Genomic DNA, 6,548 nt, shown 5'->3' with positions numbered 1-6,548 from the left:
TGTTTAGTTCCATTTTAATGATGTGTTCATTGGTGAGAATGGGGTGTTAAAATCTCCCACTTTTATTGTGTGGGGTTCAAAGTGTGTTTTGAGCTTTAGTAAGGCTTCATTTATGAATTTGAGTGCTCTTGCATTTGGGGTATAATTGTTCAGAATTGAGACTTTATCTTGGTGGATTTTCCTTGGTGGATTTGATGACTATGAAATGTCCTTTCCCATCTCTTTTGATTATTTTTGATTGAAAATCTATTTTATTAAATATTGGAATGGCTACTCTTAGCTTGTTTCTTGGGACCATTTACTTGGAAAACTTTTTCCAGCTCTTTACTCTGAGGCAGTGTCTATTTTTTGTTGCTGAGGTATGTATGCAGAATGATGGATCCTGTTTATGTATCCAGTCTGTTATCGTGTGTTGTTTTATTGGTGAATTGAGTCACTGATGTTGAGAGATATTAATGACCAATAATTCTTAGTTTTTGTTATTTTGTTGTTGAAGGTGGTACTATGTATGTATCATTCAGTTCTTTTGGGTTTGTTGAAAGATGATTAATTCCTTGTGTTTCCTTGGGTGTAGTTATTCCCCTTATTTTGGAGTTTTCCTTCAAATATCCTGTGTAGGGTTGGATTAGTAGATATTAGTAAATATTGTTTAAATTTGGTTTTGTTATGGAATATCAAACCATCTATGGTTATTGAGGGATTTGTTGGGTATAGTAGTCTGGGCTGGCATCAGAGGTCTCTTAGGATCTGCAAGATATTTGACCAAAATATTCTGGCTTTTAGAATCTCTGTAGAGAAGTGAGGTGTAATTCTGATAGGTTTGCCATTATATGTTATATGGCCTTTTCCCTTGTAGTTTTTAATATTCTTTCTTTGTTCTATACATTTATTGTTTGATTATTAGGTGGTGGAAGTTTTTTCCTTTTATGGTCCAATCTATTTGGCATTTGGTAGGATTTTTGTATGTTTATAGTCATCTCTTTAGGTTGGATGAATTTTCTTCTATGATTTTGTTGAAGATGTTTTCTGGCCTTTTGAACCGCTAATCTTCACCCTTTTCTATTTCTCTTATTCCTAGCCTTTGTCTTTTCATTGTGTCCTAAATTTCCTGGATGTTTTGGATTAGGAACTTCTTATACTTGGCATTTGATTTGACTGATGTGTCAATATCTTCTATGGTATCTTCTACACCTGAGATTCTTTTTCCAACTCATGTATTCTGTTGGTGATGCTTGCATCTGTAGTTCCTGCTCTCTTTCCTAGGTTTTTCATCTCCAGGGTTGCCTCCACTTGTGTTTCCTTTATTGCTTCAATTTCATCTTTTAAGTCTTGGACCACTTCGTTCATTTCTTTCACCTGTTTAATTAAATTTTCCTGCATTTCTGTAAGGGATTTGTTTCCTCTTTAAGGGCTTCTACCTGTTTGACTGGGCTTTCCTATATTTATTTAAGAGAATTATTTATATCCTCTTTAAGGGCCTCTATTATCTTCATGAGATGGGATTTAAGGTCAGAATCTTGCTCTTCAGATGTGTTAGGATATCCAGGTGTTGCTGTAGTAGGACATCTGGGTTCTGATGGTGTCATATTATATTGGCTTCTGTTGATTATGTTCTTTAGCTTGCCTTTCGCCATCTGCTTGTCCCTGGTGTTAGTTGGCCTGGGTGTCCTGAGTTGAAGTAGGCCTCCTGGAGGCAGGCAGAGCCCTGTCTTTGGTCCAAGCAGACCTCTTATGCTCTTGGTTAGAGCAAACCTCCTTTACTGATGTTTGGAGTAGTCCCCTGGGAGACAGGCAGGGTTTTGGTGATCCACAGGGATTTGCTGATCCACAGCGAATGCAGATGGAGGTTCAGACCAGAAGGGAGATGCAGGGTGGGACAGAGCCTAAGTCTGCTTAGCTCTGTAGGGTCCCAGCTGGTGTAGGGGTTCTTATCTGTGTTCCTGGCTAGAGCTGTCCTCCTGGGAGACAGGCTGGGCTGGGGGTGGGTGCACACTGATCCACAGTGAATGCAAGTGGAGGTCCCCAGAGGAACCTTTAAAACATGGAGCCTAGTAGGGGAATTTTAGGCCATTTTGGATATGTCCTTGAAAGTGACTCTAACTCTCTATTTATTCCCATCCTCCATAAATGGACAAATCTCAAGCTGGAGAGATGGCTCAGTGGCTAGAGCACTTGCCACACAAATGTGAGGACCTAAGTTTGAATCCCCAGAACTTACATACATCCAGATGTGTCAGCGTGACTCTATAACCCCAGTGCTCCTACAGGCAATTAGGAGGTGGAGAGGGGAAATCCTTGGATGCTCACAGGCTAGCTAGTCTGGAACATAAACTTGCAAAAAGAGTTAAGAGACCCTGGCTCATATATAACACTGTCCTCTGCCCTCCACATATGTGCTATGACACATGCACATCTACACACACACGCACACGCACACACACACACACACACACACAGTATAATAAGGTTCCTCAGACATACCTTCTTGCCGTGATGTACTGTGCCATGATATAGCCCTGGGAACAAGGTCAAATGACCATGGATTGAAACTTCTAAAGTCATGGACTAAAACAACCCTTACTTCTTTATAAGTGATGATCTCAACCATTTAGTCACAATAGCAGAGTGCTAACTAACACACATGCTAAAATGAAGTACCCCCCCCACACACACACAAAGCCCTCAAAGATTATTTAGTTGAGTTGTGTAAAGAAAACAGTAAAGAATATACCAGTGAAGGGATGGGCCTCGTTGAAAACTCACGGTTCAGGCTCTGCTGTATATTTGTGACACACACAGGAGTATGCCAATATCAATATCAAATGAAGCAGGAATGCTGTATGTAAAACTTGATTAGTTTGTGAGTCTTTCTTCTCTTGCTTAGATGAGAAGTGTGAGAGAGTGGACTGATATGACCACCACTGTCATTTTAAAGATAAAGCTTGTTCACTTGAGCCTACCCAGGAGGCTGAAGAGATGTCTTACCTGTCCAGGATTCAGTGTCTCTCAGGTCTGTCCAAGGGTATTATCTATCTGGTTCTGTCTGTCTGTCTGTCTGTCTGTCTGTCTGTCTGTATCTATCTATCTATCTATCTATCTATCTATCTATCTATCTATCTATCTATCTATCTATCATCTGTCTATCTATCTATCTATCATCTGTCTATCTATCTATCAATCATCTGTCTATCTATCTATCTATCATCTGTCTATCTATCTATCAATCATCTGTCTATCTATCTATCTATCAATCATCTATCTATCTATCTATCTATCTATCTATCATCTATTTTTTTTTTTGCTATGAAAAAAAATACCCAGACAAAGAGCAAGTTGAAGAAGAAAGGATTTGTTTTACCTTACAGTTGCAGAGGGGATAAAGTCCATCAGGGCAGGGAGGGTTTGGCAGCAGGAGTATTGAGGTCAGTGTGGCATTCAGAAAGTGGTAACTACATTCCATCTTCACACAGGAAGCAGACCAGGAAGTGGAGGTAGTCGATAAAGTCTCAAAGCCCATCCTCTAGTGATATACTTCCTTCTGACCTTATTTTCCAAATGTTCCACAACCTTCACAGTGTTACCAGTCAGGAATCAAGTGTTCAAACATGTGATACAGATGGGGCTGCATTTCTTGTTCAAACACAACATCTATTCCCCTCAACACTGCCTCTGTGACTTGATATTGTGGGTCGAACAAACAGGATGTTTGATTCAAAGCCTGGTTCTATCTGGCAGCAGTGGGATGATATTGGGAAAATGGCCTAAACTTTGTTTTTCTGTTTCCCCACCTGTGCAAGAGTAAGCAGGAACTCACCTAACAGAGCCAGTGAGAAAACACAATGCGATCCTGTCTGAATGGATCATTGTCACAGCCGCAGTCGGCGTGGGGCACTTTTCATCTTCTTCTCATTACCATTCTGAAAAGCTCTTGATAGCTTTTTCCTCCAAATGAAAAATCAAGTTTTCTTTGCTCTGAACATACTTGTCAATCGGGAGTAATCTTTTATATTTGAGCAATGAGATTCGTTCAATATCAATGGAATAAGATGGAATTAAGAAGAGGACTGCTTATCGATGAAAGTACAGTCCTGGATCCTAGAGATGTGAAATTGAAAGAGTAAATGTGGTTTTTCATATCTGATGCTATCTCCCAGTGATGCTTGTATGGATGGAACCTGGAACTCAGATAGGGGGTACTGCAGACTGGCCAGGATGTGAGCTCTAGGCCGATGGGACAGCCTCAGAGCTGGGCCCCTAAGGTGCCTCAGTGGGCCTATGGTACAGAGGCCAGCATATTTCCTGGGGACTCACTGACTTTAGGCTGGCCAGCTGGTATTGCAACCCTTCATAGACAGCTGGGTCCCAAGCAAGCCTCAACATGCTCATTGGCTACAGCCCAAGAAGCATTTATTTATTTCAGCTTTGTTGAAGCAGACATCTTAAAAACCATATCCTCCTCACACCCTCTCTTCTCTTTTCTTTCCATACTCAGCAGGCTTTGTCTCTCAGTTGGTTCACTGTTCAGCTCTGACTAACTCTGTGCCTGTTCTCTGCAGCCAGAACCATTTCTAAAAACTGCTGCTTCTTCTCCTGTGCCCACTGATGGTTTCCAGGCAACAGAGTCTAGATCTCAGTGTGATGCTGGGACTCTCCAATTCAGTGGGTCTCCTTGTAGCCTTATGGTATGATTTTCTCATATACCTCTCCGATCTTTTTTAAATGTGTGTATATGCATGTGCATGCATATGGCCATCGGGGCCAGAAAGGTGTATCAGATCCCTTGGAGCTGAAGTTTGCTCGATGTGGGTGCTGAGATCTAAACTCCCATAATCATGACTGAGCAGCCAGTGCTCTTAACCACTGAACCATCTTTCCAGCCTCCTTTAATCTTACCGAGGTTTAACTGTATATTTGTGACTTTGTTTTGAGACACGGTGTCGTTATTAGTTCTGGCTGGTCTGGAACATGCAATGTAAACTAGACTGACCTCAACCTCACAGAGCTGCTAAGTACTGAGACTGGGATTAAAGGTGTGTACCATCACACTAAAAGTAAGTTTTTTTTTAAATACACACATTTTTTTTATTTAAACATTATTGTTATATCAACTCACAGAGAATAATTGTACATATTTATGGGGTATGGTATGATAGTTTGATATATTTGATAATGAGTCATGATCAAAACAATGGTCACATCTATTGCCTTAAATGCTTCTCTGTTTTATGTGTGTTGAGAAATTTCAAAGTCCTGTCCTCTAACTATTTTGAAATGCATGCAGAACCACTGTTAACTGTAGTTCCCCCACTGTGTGAGTGTATGGGACACACTCACTAGGATTCCTTAGATCTGACTGTATCCTTTTCCTAGTCCTTCCCTTCCTCCATTGCAGCCATCCTCATTTCCTCATTCCCTTCCCAACCTCTAATAGAGTCTATTCTCTTCTCTTCTATAGAATCAATCTTTTTAGTGTCTGTGTGTGAGTGTATGAATGGGTATGATGTTTGCCTGGCTTGGTGCATTTAGCGTGTTTTGCAGTTCCCACCCACATTACACCAAATGGCTGAATAATATTCCACTGAGTACCTATAGCACATTTTTCTTATCTGTTCTTTCATTGGTGGACACATTGGCTGATATGATTACATATGCTGGCTGCTGCAAACCAGTTCTGCAGTAAATAAAAGAGTACTCTAGTGCTTTCATTACCATTTCTTTCTAAATACACTTTGGAGTCAGATTGCTGGATCATATGGTAGCTCTATGGCGAGTGTTCAGAGGATAATCGTCCCATGCTGTTCTCAGCCGCGGCTGTAATGATGCACATTTGCATCGAGGGAGTCGTGGTCCCCTCTCACATCCTTGCTAGTATTTACTGTTTTTATCTTCTTGATCACAGCCCTGCTGGCTGGACTGTGATGGCATCTTCTCATGGCTTCAATTTGCATTTTCCCAATTAGCAACGCTTTCCCCATCAATTTCTTGGCTATTTTTGTGTTCTCCTTAGAGGAAAAGTGAGGAAAATCCATTTATATCACGTGCCTGTTTTAAAAATCGTTTGGTATTTAGCTGCCAAAATTTCTCTTTGTTTCTTGCGTGCTCTGATGTTAGTCCCTTGTCATGAAGGTAGCTTCAGAGTTTTCCACAGTGCTTACCTTGCTCTGTTCAGGCCCACAGTGTTTAGTTCCCTGTGCTAGGCAAGCTCTACCTAAGAAATGCATCCCTCCCACCCATTCCCACACAACGACATTCTCCAACATTTCCTTTGGTTTCTGCTGTCTTGCATGGTCTCAGGGTTTATCCCTCAGTCCACAAATCATTTGGAATTGGGGTGTGTGTGTTTGTGTGTGTGTGTGTGTATGTGTGTGTGTGTAATTGGTGTGTGTGTGCAATTAGTGTGTGTGTGTGTGTGTGTGTGTGTGTGTGTGTGTATACGAGAGTATGTGTGTGGTGAGAGACTTGCAGTCTAGTTTGACCCTTCTGCATATGAACATCCGGTTTCTCTCATAGCCTTTATTGAAAAGATCACACTAGGCTTTTGACATTTG

The sequence above is a fragment of the Rattus rattus genome, chromosome 2, assembly GCF_011064425.1.
Source record: "Rattus rattus isolate New Zealand chromosome 2, Rrattus_CSIRO_v1, whole genome shotgun sequence".
NCBI classification, from domain to species: Eukaryota; Metazoa; Chordata; class Mammalia; order Rodentia; family Muridae; genus Rattus; species Rattus rattus.
Note: the sequence above shows the minus strand (reverse complement) of the source record.